This window comes from Sturnira hondurensis, unplaced genomic scaffold (assembly GCF_014824575.4).
Source record: "Sturnira hondurensis isolate 20B ecotype Veracruz unplaced genomic scaffold, ASM1482457v3 Scaffold0021354, whole genome shotgun sequence".
NCBI lineage: Eukaryota > Metazoa > Chordata > Mammalia > Chiroptera > Phyllostomidae > Sturnira > Sturnira hondurensis.
Genome location: NW_028093985.1, coordinates 31,405,191 through 31,422,574, shown reverse-complemented (window position 1 = coordinate 31,422,574; position 17,384 = coordinate 31,405,191). Strand labels below are relative to the sequence as shown.

Below are 17,384 nucleotides of genomic sequence, written 5' to 3'. Positions count from 1 at the left end.
CCCTGACGCACTCGTCTCGATCTTCTAGAAGCGAACCATTATTTAAAGTAATAATCAAATTTGTCTTGAGTAGATTGACACTCTTAAATTGGGTTGCGATGGGGTTTGGAGCAAATGTATGTAGTCCCTCCCTTAAAAAGTGTACCCAATATTACTTGAGTACTAATACCAAATTACTGGGTAACCAATATTAAATTTGTTACAGGACATGGTAATAAAAATATCTGTTTCTTAGGAATATTGGCTCAAGGATAGGATTGGTTTAGGTCCAAAACTTTATTGTTTATTAAAAGGAGAAGGAGGAAAAGGTGTGTGTGTGTGTGTGTGTGTGTGTGATTTTAATATAAAAGCAATAGCATGTAAGAATTTTACATTCTTATCAGTGGCGAAAGGATGGATTATTAAAAGGAGAACAACTGGGTGGCCAGTTGGGGGAAACAATAAAAGCCCCATCTCATAGCTTATTCTCAAATAAGTTCCAGCTATAATATATTGTATTCTTCCTCTAGAAACATTGAATATTTGAAGGAAAAAATAGATGAATATTTCAAAATAGATTTAAAAAGCTCTAAAAGTGAAAGTAAAGTCAAGAGCCATGTAAGGAAAGATTTGACCATAAAAAATTTAAACTTCTTCATGGTAAACAAAAAAGCAAAAGCATTTTAATAAAAATTGAAAAATGTCATATTTTAGCATGAATTAGACAATGTGCCACTTTACTATAAAACAGAGCTTTTAATGATACAGGAAAATCAGTAGAAATGTGAGCAAAGGACATGAAGAGGCAAGTCAAAAAGAAATGCAAATGGGTAATAATTACGTAAATAAATGCCTGTCCTCTAGTAATTACAGAAAGGCACATTTAAATAATAGCCATTTTCTCTATAAAATGATAATTTTTAAAAGATAAACATACATTGTCATTCAAGGTGAAAAGAAAGTAGCTCTCATTAATTCTGGGATGGTATAAAATACAACAACTTTTTTTATATATTAGTGATTGTAAATAACTCTGCAATGAACATAGAGGGGCTTATGTTCTTTCAAATTAGTATTTCAGGTCTCTTCAGATAAATTTCCAGAAGTGGAATCACTGGGTCATAAGGCAGTTCCATGTTTAGTGTTCTGAGGTAGCTCCATACTGCTTTCCAAGTGATTGCACCAATCTTCATTCCCACCAACAGTGCAAAAGGGTTCCCCTTTCTCCACATCCTTGCTAGCAACTGGTGTTGGTTGATTTATTGAAACAAATATAACACAATGTCACAAAACAGCATGTATTAGCCTGCCTGGAGAACAGTAACAATCCAACTACCACATTTACAAGGTCTCCCCATGGCCCAGATTGTGGCTTACAGAAGAGAAGAAATGTGGTCTGAGGGACGATATGACTATGAAAGGCTTCCAAGAGAATTTGCACCTCCTTGAAGTCACCCCAGTGATGGCTACCATAGAGAAATTAATATTGTGCCAAGGAAACCACCACTGCTAGGCAGACCTGGTGAAGCTACAATAGATATTACGGTCATGTTGACTGCTGAGACTACGACGAGGTCTCCAGTTTTTCTCACAATCAAAGATGTGGTTCACTTCACAGAGGAGGCGAATCTAGCTGTAAGTGGATACAAGATGATCATTCTGGAAGTTGTCAGCCTGAATACAGTGACATGAGAGATGGCTTTAGAAGAAACGGTTTCTGTGTTTCCCATTACATAAGAGACCAGTCTCGTAGAAGAAAAACTCCTTTTTTTCCAGAGACTTACCTGTAGGCAGATCTGGTTCCAGTGTCAGTAATAGAAGCTACTCTCCAGAACGAAGCAAAACTTACTCTTTCCATCAGTTCAACACAGAAGTAAAGAGAGATCTGTTTATTCTTCGAAAATATCAAGGGTTACTTCACCCTACAGTTTTTCAACAGTTCCTTAATCAGAGGTGTTAGACAAACACAGTAGGCTAACTGAAGAGAAACTTGCTGAGGCTGATGAAAAGCTACACAAGACGGATGAATGTGAAATTACCTGAAATTTCTGAGTACGAGGCAGGATCCACAGCACCTCTATTCACTGACCAGCCAGGAGAACCTGAGTCAAATGCAATAGATGGTGTAGAAGTATTTGAAGACAGTCAGTTAAACAGTAGCTCTAAAGCAGTGATTTTCAATTTTTTTCATCTCATGGCATGCATAAATTAATTACTAAAATTCCGTGGCACACCCCAAAATTTATCATTTGCTGATCTGATAAAAATAGGTCTAATTGCATATAATTTTGATTCATTCACACAGGATGGGTATTGTTGTGTTGGATGTTGTCATTTTAAAAATTTAACAGCCTGAGGGAGAAGAGGTCAGTGTCCCTGAATAAATAGTCAGGTGCTGAGTGTTTTAAACATGCATGTACCACACCAATGTGCCTGCTGCAGCACACTGGTTGAAAATCGCTGCTCTAAAGCAATAGCATCAGAAACAAAAGAGATTGAACAAGTTTACTGACAAGACTGTGAAACATTAGGTATGGTTGTGAAACTTCTGACTGAAAAAAGATGCTTTATTAGAAAAGTCTATACAGTTTGCACTGAGACAGAATGTACATGAAATAGGTGAGCGATGTGTTGAAGAACTCAAGCATGTCCTTGCAGAGTGTGTCACTTCTAGTGAAGACTTTCTAGAAATTGACTTGCTCAGATAAAAATAGTGTTTCTAGATTTTTCCCAATGGATTGTGTAAATCTGTCATATTTGAATTTTTGTGATGAAGAGAAGTAGTTTATGATAGTTTATCACCTTTCCAATATAAAATAAACATCTAAAATAGTTTTAAGATATTTAATTAGAATTTTAAAAGAATTTATTTATTTTTAGACAAGGAAAAGCAGGGAGAGAGAAGGAGAGAATCATCAATCTGTGGTTGCCTAGTTAGAATTTTTTGATCTACACATAAAGCCTACTAATCCATACTTACTTTATCCCCCACTCCTTAAAATTATGAGTCAAATAATTTTTCAAGTCCTGGAGAACAACTTTCTATACTTATTCATATTCTGTAGTTTTCCATAGTGTGTGATCATTTGTTTGGTCACACTACTGTAACTTTTAGAGATGATTCCACTTCAACACCTATTTTTGCATTGTATAGTCAATAATACCATGTGGAAATCTTAGAATCCTAAGTAGTGACTTTATTGACTTGTTGCCTGCTTACTTCAGGCTTTGTAAGTTTTAATAAGTTTAAGTATAAGATCCAAATAAAATGAATACCTTGATATCTTAGAAGATATTTGCTTGGAGGATAAGTAAGTGCTCACTGTGGTAGGTAGAACACTTAAATCTCTTAAAAGACACTTCATAATAAAGCCCTGTGTTCCAAAGCAGAAGAAGAAAGAAAGAAATATATAATGACATACCTTTTATATTTAAAAAATAAGTTATACAGGCAGAGTTTTTAGATTGGGTGGTCAAGATAGTCCTCTCTGAGGAAGCGATCTTTAAACAGACCTAAATGAAGTGAGGGAACAAGCCACATGTAAATATCTAGGAGAGGAATTTCCAAGGCAGACCCAAGCGTAAGTCATAATGATGAAGTAGGTAGCCAGTGATAGGGGGCTCACTGACAGGTCAAAGGAGGGTAGGGGCCACATTTTGCAGGGCCTTGTAGATGATGGACAAGAATTTAGTAATTTTGTTTGTTTAGCAGGAGAGTAAGGTGATCTTAATGATGCTTTAAAAGGATCAACCTGACTTCTCAGTGGAGCAAAAGAGAAAGGCTCGTGTGCTCAGTAGGCCATCGCAAGCTGCTGAGGCAAAAGGTGGTAGTGATTTGATCTAGCGTGGTAGAGGTGAACGAAGTGAGAAGGACTAGAGTCAGCATGTTTAAAGGTTAAATCAGAAATAGATATTAAGTGACAAGTGAAATGTTCATGTTAAGCTAAAAACATTATCCATCATATGATGTTACCTTTATAAAAATAATAATAAAGATACGCACACAATAAAAAGATACATGCCAAAGCGATGAAATTGTTATGTCTGGGTGTAGGTTGGCATGAATTTTTATTATTTTTTACTTTAAATTTTCTAATTGTTCCAAAATAAGGTGGTTTTTGTTTTTGATAAGAGGAAAATTTGTTTTAGAAAAAAAAACAATAGAATGGATTCAATTAGGGATACAGTCATACATCTCTTTCTAGATTACTAAATCTGTTCAGAGCATCAATTGGGCAGCTCTAGAGCACTGTCAAAGTTCTGCCATTCTATATCTCTCCCAAAATCTTTATGAAGTAATGGTGTTGAAATGATCCAGAGTATGTAGATTCAAATTAAGTTTGTGAAACTCATAACACAGAAATTCAAACGTAATTCTTTCCAGCATTTAAAAAGGGTGGTATGGAGGCAATGTATGCACCAGCTCTTGGTACCCACAGCATCATGAATGAAATGTGAGACAAATTCACACTACCAAGTCCTGTGGAGGAAAGGGGACCACATGACTGCTCCCTTGAGTGGAGCTGTTTGGCTACCCTCTCAAGGGGAGAGTGCACTGACCCTTGCCTAGACAGGCTTTTATTGGGTTTAATTTGCACAGGAATACAGGTACAGCTCATTAATTATTGTCAGGCAGTAAGGATCAAACAGGAGATAGCATACAAAGGACTATAGTCTATCAGCTAAAAGGCTATAAAACTTTGGGAAACAAACTCATTTCCTGCTCCGATCTTTATCATTTAACTAAGAGCACCCTTAGCAAAGCAGGCTTCGCAGGACTTTACATATCCTTTCTCAGGCCTGATCACCCAGGGAGCCCACCCTTTCCAGCACTACCCTCTGTCACTGTTTCAGGCTTAAATCAGGCAGAGGAGGCAGATAGCCAAGGCATTTTTGGAGACTTCTCGAGGACTCAAGGGAGTCAGGCTTCATTAAAGCCGAGGAGTGAGGGTCCATCACCCACTTTCTTCATAGCCCCCCAAGTCCTTCCCTGGGGCCTACACGGCCCCATGCCTGTCTTAGGTGGTTCTCCCCTTGGGGAATCTTACCCATCATTGGCTAACTGATCAATCACTGGGGGCCAGTTATGAAAAAAGGAGCAGAAGCCGAGCTCTTGCCAGGGAGATAAGCTTTGTCTCCTTAGTGGCTTATGGTCCAAAGGTCGCTCACTCAGCCTTAGCCATGGGGCGGTTACAGCTCCTGAAAACAGGCAGGGCGGTTCCCAGCATGGAGGAGAGACTTCAATGACGTGACCAGCTGCCAACCCTCCAGTTAAATCCAGCTAGATCCAGGCCAGAAAAGAAAGTACTTCATGTCAGTCTCTTCAGAGATTGTGCAACCCCTCTTCTCCGCTCCAGCTGTGCTGATTCCTGGAACAGTTCCTTGCTCCACACTGGGCAAAGAAGTAAGGTATTTTTCCTTTACCTAGGATGGATTGCATCCCAGTACCCCAACCCTCCCGCCCTATTCTATATAACCCTGTAGCGCCTGCCACGTGGTGGTGAGGAGGGTGTCCATGCCTGACACCCCTCTGCTGTAAATTCCCCCATGAACTCTCGAGGTGATGATGGAGTTGTCAGCCTCTTTCTTCGGTCTCTTGGCCTGGGAAATTTTCCCAACAAGTGGCCAATATGCACTTTATTAGAATAACAGATTAATATTTGTATTAGCTATCTATCGTAGCTTAACAAATTACCCCCAAATCCTCAGTTCAAGGCAACCTTTATTATCTAATAGTTTCTGTAGTTCAAGGATTTGGAAGTTGCTCTGGCTCAGGGTCTCTCATAAAGTTGCAGTCAAGATTCCACTGGGTTGGACTCGGTCTGGAGGATGTAGTTCAAGATAGCTCACTTAGCTAAATGTGGGGGGTGGGGGGTGTCTCCTCTTGCTTGTATGCTGTTTGGTGTCAATTTCTTATCAGATGGCACTTTCCATTAGTGTCCTCATGACATGACAGCTGACTTCTCCCCGCAAGCAAATGATCAGAGGAGAGAAGGGAGGTCTTTTATGACTAATCGTGCCTCGTCACTTCTGAAACGTTCTAGTCTCTAGAAGCAAGTCACTAAATCCAACCCCACAAGAAGGAATTTGACTCCGCCTTTTGAAGGGAGGATTATCAAACAATTTGTGTTCCTATTGTAAAATCACAACAATTCAACTATTGTATAACAGTGAATGGGTAGAGGATCTAGGAGGCACTAAAATTAATAATCAGAGAAAATTTACACATTTATTAATAGAATGATATGGATTAAATGTTTTACTTAGCAAAGAAATTTGAAGGATGAGTGTTTTGAAAAGAATTATACAGCAGAAGTATTTATAACCATGAAATAGTTTAATAAATATTTTTAAGCAGTGTAGTCACTATTTAGTTAGACTTGAGCTGAAATACAGGTGGAGAATAGCAGACATTTCTGACAGTTTTCAAGAGCTGACACAGAGTGATCTGACCTGTTAAGCAAAAGTAGGTAACAAGCACATCATTTATTTATATTCATGTTTTACTCAGAAATTCTGGCACTGAATGAGTTCAGCTCACAGGATAAAATATAAATCACCTGCATTTTTACTCAGGAATATGCACAGCAGCATTTATTAAACACCCGCTATGGGCCAGTCACTGTGTTAGGTGTTGTGATGCCACCATGTATCATTTTCAAGGATGGACTTTGAAGGTAGTTGAAGGGTTGTTTTTTTAGTATAAAAATGAACCAATAAACAGTTTTCACTGGAAGTTTTAATATGTAGTAAACCAAGCCCTTCTTTTTTTGTACTTTTTTCATAATTTTGGGGGGAGGGTAATGTGCCATTTAATGTGCCATAATGTGCCATTTGGTAATGTGCCAAACTAAACTTTAAAACCTTTTCATTCTTTACTCTGACTTTCCTAACACACACACACACACACACACACACACACTTTGGGATTTGAAGTGTACTTGCATAAAATTTATTCAGTAATATAAGAGGATGGGCTTTTTTTTATTCTATGAAGTACATTTCACATCTCCTTCAAGGATGGATGGTATTCTGTCTGCTGAGGTCTGTATTTGTGCTGCTGAGTGTTCTCTACCAAAGACGTGTTGTATGTTTCTATCTGTTGAGATCCATCATGTAGTGTATAGTCTGAGGGGGGCTCTGAATGAATTCCCCCACCCACAATAGGGAAACATCTTTATTTTACACTTGTTTATGAAACGAGAGACAACCCTGCTCCTTTCTCACACTTACTGTTTTAACTTGGAGTATAAAAAGTAAAAAACATATCCCTTTGAAAAATTTGTCTGCCACTTCATTTTGTGGCCAAGGCAAAATGAATTGTTTAGCTGTATCTGGTTTCAGGGCTTATTATTCTTTTTGGTCACCACTTCCACACTTCAAAGTTCTTCATGTTCATGACTGTCTCCATGATCTGCCCTTTGACTGGTTCAATCTTAAACTGCAGCAGGAGTGAGAGAAGAGCCGTGGATTCCTCCTTACATAAGCACGGCCTGCAGTTGCCTGTGCTGTAGAATTCATGGGTAGCTATTTTGCTCAAAAAGTGTTCTGTAGAATCAACTGATTTTTACATATTAGAGAAGGATTTTTAGCTAAACTACTCTTTATTCTTTTGTGAGTAAACTGTTTAACAGTTTGTATGTTTAATGTTTTTAATATTTTTCTTAGAGCTCTTGAAATAAATTTTAACTAAAACCCACTAAGTCGCTTTTAAGTGAAGCAGTCTTTCCATGTTGATTTTATTTGGAACATAAGCTCTCTTGATTTGTTGTCTTATGTCTTTTGGGGAAATGGGGTCAACATTTTTTTCTTTCTACTAATTCTTTTCAATATTATTTATATTTTCATTCACTCTTGTATAGCCTTAGTGCTATTTTTGTTCTTGCCCTCAACTTACTGATCTTTCAGGAGAAATGTTTCAGAGAAGACTTGGATTAGGTATTGTAATTTCTGATTTTTAAACTTTATTACTTTCAAAAATGAACTAATTTATTTTCAGAAAATTTTTAGCACAATTTTGCTTTCACACACACAAATTTTAGGGAAGTACAGAGATTTCCTGTATGCTCTCTTCCCACCGAGGTACATAGCTTCCTCCCATTATCAACATCTGACCAGAGCGGTGCATTTGTTACAACTGATGTACTTACATTGACACATCGTCCTCGCCCAGAGTCCACAGCTTAGAGTTCACTCTTTGTGTTGTATACCCTGCGGGTTTAAGTCAATATGTTTAAGTCAATATGTTTTAAACACAAAAATGTGCTAAGAAGTCACAAGACTTCTCTGGTGCTTATTATGAACAGAAACATTTCCAGACTGATGTATTTGAAGTTTACAGTATTTAAATTCTCATTTGCAGTTCTTAATATTAAGACTATTTATTTCCTTAATCAGAATTGCTCTTCTATATATTATAACACTTGTGAAAATATGTGGAATATTTGAAGTTGCTCTCCCATTGGTAGACACTGGCGTTATAAAAGGATTTGAATTAGAAAACTTAATTGGATACTATCTTAAAAAATGGTCATTTTCTTTAGATGAAATTTGTCCCCTTGTGGTTAGTACATACAGAACACCTGGATGCTTTTTTAAAATTTACCATTTGGTCCAGATTTTCTATGTAGAACAAGACTTTGAACAACAATTTGGTACAAAGATATAGCCACCTCTGTAGAGCAAGTACGCTGTTTTTGTTTTTTATTTTTTATTTTTGTGATGGGGAGAGGCTTTGGAAGAGGTATTTAGACATGGAGGGGACACTGAATCACTGCCACACGAATTCTCAACTGCGGTTACTGGCTAGTTAGCTACCGTATGTACAGTATTCAAACCCAGTCATTACTATGTGCTTTATGATTATATTTTAAAGATAATAAAAGTCCTTTATACATCATTGTATTTATTCGTTCGAAACCGAATGTAAATACAGTGAAGGCTGGGAAAGAAAGGTGAAATTGCGCTAACATGTCCTGATTGGCTAACCCAGGTCAGGAGACGACCTTCCGGCTCTAAGAGCTGCTCCTACAGCGTCCTTAGCAACCAGTCTTGGTCCCCAGCGACCCGGAGCGAGGCGGTGAGTGCCTACCAGTTTCTTGCTTCCGAGGACCTGAGAGTTAAGATTCTTACCACACTCACTATTCCAAGGTAACCGGGAGACCGACAAACACATTTGGGAGCACTCAGTTTCCTTTTTCAGGGTTACAAAGCTCTGCCTATCCGAAGAAGACTCTACTCCTCGCGCCCCTAGGCCAGGCCTGCCATCTCAGCTCCTCCTAAGATTCTTAAGGGTCTAGCGTGGAAACAATCCTTCGAGGCATGAAGGGAGAAGAGGGAAGCGGGGATCAGTCATCAGGTCATCTGCTGAGGAAATAGCTTTTTTTCCTGGGGAGACCAAAAGAGGTGGGGGCAACTTTCTTGTTGCTATTGACAGGAGAATTCTTTTAATTTCCTCTGGACAGGGACTCGCCTTTCCTCTGGCAACCTTTAAATTCAGAAGCCAGCTTGCCTCACTGGACAGTGTTCAAGTCCTACACTTGGCGAAATTGCCTCCCACCTTTCTCTGACTCTCCCTCTCTCAAAAATTTAAAGTACTTGGCCCTGGCTGGTGTAGGTCAGTGGACTGAGGATGGGCCTGTGAACCAAAAGGTCGCTGTTGGAATGGAGTCGCGTGCCCTCTCCATCCCCAGACATGGCACATGTCTCGCCCTCTTTCTCCTTTCCTTCTGTGTCTAAAAATAAAGAGGTAAAATCTTTAAACAATTTTTAAAATATGTGTGGGGGGGAGGGGAGGGGGCCTTGAAGTTGTAAAACCCAAGGATTTTTAAAAGGCAATTAATCTAGAGAAGAGGGTACACATTATCCACTACAAAAATTTCTAGAAGTAAAGGAGATGGTAGGATTCCCTTATTTACCTTCTCTCAAGGATGTATCTGAATGAATTATACTTCTTTTGGTGGTCTTTGGTCAAATTACCTGGTATTCCTTAAGGTTGTAGTTTCAATCTTGTATTCCCTAATGCTGGTTACCTATCCAAAGGCTTGCTAATTTGAACATTGTCTAGTTCTCAGAAATTGTTTTTTAAAGTGTACTTTTCTAAACTTGTTTTAATGGAAGCTTCAACAATACACTAGGGATTAATGTTAAAACCTTTTGTTTTCCTTTTTAAAAAATTCTGGATCTATGCCAGGTGGGAAATGAACTGTCAAACATCCAGGCAGCTTGCTGGGGCCATTTCATCAGCTGAAACATTTCTCCTCAGTGTGTAAATGTTCTTTGCTCCAATGCTCCACATATATCTTTAGGTTCAAGGTGAGTACTAGATTTTTATTTCAGTAAAAACTATTCCCCATGAAACCTTGTGATCTTGATAAATAATGCTATATTCTTTTGAACATCTGATTCATAATCAGAATTGTTCATTATCATGATTGATTTGGTAAGTTTTCCTCTCTTGCAGTTCATTGTTCATCCAGAGCTCCTAGTAAAAGTGCCTGATCATAACCAGTGCTTAATGAATACTTTGGGTAGTGCTATCAATTAGAATTTCCCAAGCTGTTCTATGCATGTGATTCTAAGAGATAGTGTTCTGAAGATTTCTCTGGTCAAATTTAGGAACAGCTATGTGTCCTGCTGTTACTCAGGGAGACTGTCAGCACATGGGAACCTGTGAACAAGTCTGAGGTGTCTCCTGGTATGCACACCTCTAACTCTGTTCAGTGAAATGGTTCTTAAACTTATTTCTCAGCAAAAAGTTTTTAGGACGTAATCCATCTCAGAAATCTTTATTCCATGAAATACATTTTGTGAATTACTGTTTAAACTAAGTGTTGTGCTCTTTATTTATGCTTATATTTCCATAAAACCAAATGAATTGATTTCTTTGTCATCTAAAACTATATTTTCAGATGATATAATGTTGCATAAATAAAAATGCTACAGAATCCGCTAGCAAACTAGTCAGTCTAATAAAAAAGTGTAACATGGTCACAGTATATGTAAGGTCTATATTCAAAAATCAGTTTGTGGTAGCAATTAGAAAACAAAAGGAAATAAATTAAGAAAAAGTCCACTTATAATAGCATCAAAAAATGAAATACTTGTGAATAAATTTAACAAAGGCAGTGTAAATTCTGCTTTGAAAATTACAAAACATTGTTGAAAGAGATTAAAGAAGGCAGAATAAATGGGAAGGCACCCTATTCTCATGTAGAAGAGTAGACAATATTATGAGTGCTCCCCAAACTGATCAACATATTCAGTGTAATCGCTATCAAAATTCTAGCTGATCTCTGAAGAAATCGACAAACTGGTCTTAAAATTCACATGGCAATTTCACTTTGGACCTGGAATAGAAAAAAAGATCTCAAAAAAGAAATACAAAGTTGGAAGACTCACATTTCTCAACTTCAAAAATTACTACCGAGGGCAGTAATCAAGACAGTGTGGGACCAGTAGGAAGATAGATACATAGCAATGAAATGGAACTGAGAAACTAGAAATAAGCCCTCACATTTGTGGTAAAGTGCTTTTTGATAAGAGTGCTAAAATAATACAACAAAAATTTTTTTTCAACCAACAAATGGTTCTGGAACAATTGGATATCAATATGCAAAAGAGTGAAGTTGGAACACCATATATATACTAATATTAACTCGAAAGGATCAAAAACTTAAATGTAAGAGCTAAAACTACAAAACCCTTAGAAAAAATCAGGTATAAATCTTTCTGATGTGGATGTAGGCAGTGGTTTCTTAGAATGACAACGAAAGCGTATACAACTAAAGAAAAAATAGACCCAACAGACTTCATCAAAATTGTGAACATGGCTCTTTGAAGCATTCCATCAATAAAGTGAAAAGACAACCCACAAATTGGGGTGAAATTTTTACATATCACATCTGAAGAGGGATTTGTATCTAAATGTATAAAAACCATTTGTTAGAGAACAAGTCAATTGAATAAATTTAAAAATCTAATCGGCCTTATTAAGTGATTCATTCCATCTAGCACTTAGAAAGGAGCTCTAAGAGTTGCACAAAATATAAGATCTATGTAGGAAGAAGGGTGGGGCAAGGGAGCTATTAAAAAAAGATTTTTCAATCAGGACCTCTTTGGAGGGGAAAGGAATATGCAAAGTTGTTTTTGTTTGTTTGTTTTCATGTGGATTGCCTCCTCTGTCTGTGAGGAGGTGGGGATGGACGGTGCCCGTGTGACAGATTACCTCACTGATATTGACCATAATATTCCAGGTTCATTGAAATTATATTTTTGGGAGAGTTTGACACTAATTAGGTCAGGTATTACATGTAGATCTAGTATCATGGGCTTTAGCAAAAATGCTAAAATTTTCGCTTGCAACTCAAAAATTTGCAAGCCCACTCATTTTGGGCTTGCTGTTTTCTTCTAACACATTGCAATTCAATAAAAAAAAGATAAAACAATTAAAAAAGGGAAAAGCTCTGAATAGATATTTCTTTAAAAGAGATGTATAAATGTCTGGTAAACACATGGAAAGATGATTACTATCATTAGCTATCAGGAAAATTTAAATCAAATTACTCCACTTCGTATCTGTTTGGATATCTGTAATCAAAAAGAGAGCAAGTGTTAGTGAGGATGTGGAGTAATTGGAGCCTTTAGACACTACTGGTGGGAATATAAGATAGTGCAGCCACTTTGGTAAATAATCTTGCAGTTCCTCAAATGATTAAAGATAAAGTAACCACGTGATTCAGCAGTTCCTCTCCATTCAAGAGACTTGGAAACACGCATCTACACATAAAGTACATGATGTTAATGGCACGATTAAGCCTGAACTCATTCAGAACTTGTTGGATTTTAGGATCTCTGTGGCAACTAGTCACAGTTAAGCCAGGTTTATACTTTTATTCACAGAACATAAACTCTCACGGCCACATGTTTACTACTGTATGTGTGTGTGCGAGGTGGGAGAGCAAATACTGAAAACATTGCTTTTTTACAAGAAGTCCAGGAGAGGATATAGAAAAACAATTCTTTGAAAAGAATAAAGAAAGAAAAGAAAGAAAGAAAGAAAGAATAAAGAAGAAAACTTTACAGTTTTTAGAATACTATTTATTTATATATTTATTTTTTTTTTCAAGAGGGGGTTAAAAAAAGAGGGAGAGAAACATAAATGTGTTGTTGTTTCTCATGTGGCCCCCACTGGGGACCTGACCTGCAACCCAGGCATGTGCCCTGACTGGGAATCGAACTGGTGACCTTCTGGTTCACAGGTCAGCACTCAATCCATTGAGCCACACTAGCCAGGGCTACAGTTTTCTTTAGTACAGATTGCCTGCAATGACTTCATGTACCTGGTAGGAAGTGGTCATTATGTAGTAGATCATTCAATCACTTCTCTGGCTATTCAGGCTTCCTTGTTTGATCAGTCATGCATGGACAAAATGTATATATCCTTCATATACTGTGAACATTGGATACTTCTAATTACCACCACATTTATCTTATTGCATAATATGCTAAGAGCAGCCAACCAGTGCTCAGTGTCCTTAAAATCTGTGGGCTGCCTTTCCTCAGCCATGGTTAATGTTCTTCTAGTACATAGCACCTATACGGAGGTGTTTCATCAGGTTCAGGGTGAAGGTTTTCATCAGATATTACCTTAGAATATTCATCAATGAATTTTTTAACATATTTTTTTCTTGCAGATATTCAGATATTTTATACCATGAAGCTTCTTAAATTTCCACAGCCAATCTAAATATTCCCAGTCACATTTAGTGTTCAGTTCTTTATGAATCTTTTGCTCCTTCAGAAATGGCCCAAAGACTTTGATTTATGTTTGTTTAAAATTATTTTAAAAAACCATGTTATTTGATAATTTTGTGCTGAAAGGATTCATGGTTAAGTTCTTGCAAATTTTAAGTATCCTGTTAATTAGATAAAGATATTTTTGTTCTTTGAACTCAAGGCCAAAAAAGACAAAGAATTCTGTTGAGACAGACAGGTATGAAACCCACCTTATTTATTTTTAATTTTAAATAGATTATTCATTACATCTTGCCATAGTTTGATAGAATGTCATAATAATCAAATATTTCTCTTGGGCAATTTTTCCCCCTAAAATCACTTGGGGCCCTATCATTCAGCACCTTGGAATGTGATAGTGTTGGTTTATAAGTCAGCCTTTTTCCTCTAGATTGTAATTTACTAAGGGAAGGGGCAGTGTTTATCTGTACATCTTTGAAACACAGGAAACTTAAACATCATTAACACTTTAATGTGGTACTATTGGTAGTGATAAATATAAAATGGGCAAAGTGTTCTTTTGCCCATTTCTAGTTTACATATAGGGGCGTGTATGCGTGTAGTTTTCTTTATTTCATATTGCATGATGAGATGAACATTGTGAATAAATAAAAAGTGGTGAGACATATCATAAGCCCAACAATGGAATTCATGGACAATTACATCCACTTTTCAATTCTTTTACAAACCATTCATCACATTAGTAGGTTGCATCAAAGCCAAATGACTCCCTATATGGTGTCAACCTAAATAGAGAGGCAAACTGAGGCAAGCTGAAGTCATCAGAAGATGAGTTTATTTAGGAATAGCGGAGGAATGGCAGTTTTGGAAGCACAAACTGGAGCAAGCTACCAACCAGCAAGTCTGGTGAAGGTTTAGGGCGGGCTAAAGAGTGGAGGAGTCCTGTCAAAGTCAATGCAGTAAAAGTTCATTGGCTTGAGGATGGTGAGAGATTTTTTATGACTGTTCATTGGTCAGGAGTTAAGTTCCAGTTTTCTGTAAGTCAAACATTTGTGGGGCTTAGTCTCTCAGTTCTTAAATTTCATTTTCCTGCGGGCACATCATGGGATTTTCTCCATTCCATATTTTTCAGTTCCATTTTAGATTGAAAGCCTTCCACAGTGAGAAAAAGAGGTTTAAGTCAGAACAAGACTTATCAATGAAGTATCATCTCACTGCAATTTTCCTATATAAATGAGTAAGTGATTGATGAGAGATTAGTGGAAATAGTTCTTATTTAAACTTCTGTGGTGCTTTTATATCATTTTCTTCATTTTCCGAGGCTTTCTAAATCATCTGTAAATACTTTAAACACTTCTTTTTTCAGTACTTTGAATATTGCTATTTCATATTATTTATGGATTATACTTAATCACCTCTGGGAAAATGCCAGTTATTTTATTTACTGCTACAAACTTAAAGTACATGTAGTGGTTATGAATCACAGTTGATAGACTTATGTGTGTGCAATAAACATTTCTGTCCTTTCTTCAAATAGACTGTGCATACTCCAATCCTCTCTTCTGCTTGACTTGTTGGATAGTCTCAGTTTTGGTTAGGCCTGCCCCTGCCTGTGGTCTTCCCAGGTCCTTCATCCTTATGGATCATGGGAGAAGCACTATAGGGCATTGGGTCAATTGTCATATCTATATGGTCCTCTTTGCCTCTACATACCTTTTCTGCACAATGACTAGGCCTGGACAAGAGCTATGCTGTGGGGGCTATTATGATATGGGGTCTAATCTCTTAAGATACGGTACCCAGGCATTTCCTCCTCGGTATTGTCCCCTCCAGGGATGCCGCTGCAACAGAGGAGGTGGCTCTGAATAACCTCTGTTAATCCTGGTTTCAGGAAACATCTCTATCTCTATCACCCCAGAAACATTTTTTCTCCCTTTTGGGTACCTAGTGTCATATTGTCAAAGAGCTTAATTTTTTTTTTTTTTCCTTAAGATGGGGAGGAGCCAGTGACTTTGGGCAGTTTCAACTTCTTTCTGTCTTGGAGAAATTCAGCCAAGAAAGGAAGAAAACTATATATAGTCTTTTCTGAATAGGAAAGTACAAACCAAAAGAGATCAGAGTCCTTAAAAATATATGTAAAGGCTTCATTCTTAAAAGACAATGACGGTACCCCATCGCTAATACTTTTCTCTTATAAACTGACATTTTTTGTCTTTTAATTATTTCCAAAAGGGACATGGTTTTATATTCCTCACTTTCCCCCCATGCCACCTAGTAAAAAAGTCCAATTGTTGTTGTTGTTGTTTTGAATATGTATAAGTGTAGGATCCCAACGTGGATAAGATAATCCAGTTTCCAACATATTTTGTCTAAAAGTTTTACAATTTATAATGGATACATATAGTTTAATTATTTAATGGCAGGTAAAATAATTCACCATTAAAAACACAATAGATATAATATAAACCATAAACTCTAACTTTATGCTACAGCAATCTGATTAGCTCTTACTTTGAGCTTGGATTTTGTTGTTGGCACTAGGAATGTGTTGGAGAGTCTTGAACAAGTGAGTGGGGACTGTGGAGGCTGACATGATCAGCAGACGTAAGTTTGGAAAAGTTACTCTAGCAGTCATGTAAGAGATCTGACTAGAGGAAGACCCATCAGGAGACTGGAAGATAAGAAGTTATTGTATTAATCTAGGACAAAGACAATTGCACCTGACTTAGGTGAAAGGCAGAAGAGATGAAAAGAAGACTTGATTAACAGAGCTCCTCTGAAGATGGACATCAATAGCTCATGGTGACAATAGTGCCTTCCAAATAATTTGATGCTACATGAACTGCGGAACAACCTGAAGTAAGATGAGGCCTGACAGTGACCATGAAAGGAAGAATTAGGTGGAGCCTTGGTTTCTTATGACATGAAGCTGCCAAAATGACCCTAAATTATCTAGGTTTAAACTTGTAAAAATGTTTATGTCACTAAACCTAATTCTAATACAATAATACTCTTTTGTAATCTTATTTTTATTGAGGTAAAATTTGCATATAGTGAAATGCATAAATACTCATTGTACAATTAAGTGAGTATGCTGGGTATCTGTTGCCGATAACAACCACTCTAAAACTTATTATGTTAAATAATTTTTTAACAGCTCTCCTGGTTCTGGAGTTGACTGCAAACAGTTGAGGTTGAGTAATTCTCATTTAGCCTCTCTCCTGTGATTTTAGCTAGCTATCAGCTGAAGCACTGCTCATTCGAAGGCTTGACTGGGTGCTACTGCACATATAATAAAGATGAAAAAATAAATAAAACCAGGACACAACATAAAAATATAGTATACTCACACTACAAATAATAATAGTCATGTGAAGGTTGACTGGATTCTGCTGATGATTGTAGTGGAGCCCTGAGAATACTAATGGTTTACTTCCTTCTTGCCAGCCCTGAGAACAACACCATCTCAGGGTTTCTTTGCTTTTTAAAAAAATTTAAATAATTCTGCTGCATCATTGAGAAAAGTCTCTGTATATAGTTACCCCATCTAAGTGTGTTGTCTGTTTCCTGCCAGAACCTTGACTGATATAATGACGAGTGTTAAAAATTAGGTGTCTTAAAAATGAAATGTTATTGAAATGTGAATGAAA

The 17,384-nt window shown here is 37.2% G+C and overlaps 1 protein-coding gene and 1 pseudogene across 5 annotated transcripts in view; both read left to right on the top strand.

The window, feature by feature from the left end:
- Positions 1-1,335: 1,335 nt before the first annotated feature.
- Positions 1,336-2,687, top strand: LOC118977475 (periphilin-1-like; annotated as a pseudogene).
- A 6,354-nt stretch (positions 2,688-9,041) lies between these two features.
- The window catches only part of TMEM232 (transmembrane protein 232), a 195,012-nt gene continuing 186,669 nt past the window's right edge, over positions 9,042-17,384 (top strand). For 4 of the 5 annotated variants that reach the window (XM_037032314.1, XM_037032311.1, XM_037032308.1 and 1 more), the window contains exons 1-2: positions 9,042-9,129; positions 10,172-10,293. The gene's annotated coding sequence lies outside the window, so the exon portion shown is untranslated. Of the gene's footprint in view, positions 9,130-10,171; positions 10,294-14,866; positions 14,972-17,384 lie in introns of all 5 variants that reach the window. The other variant, XM_037032309.1, reaches the window with a different exon arrangement.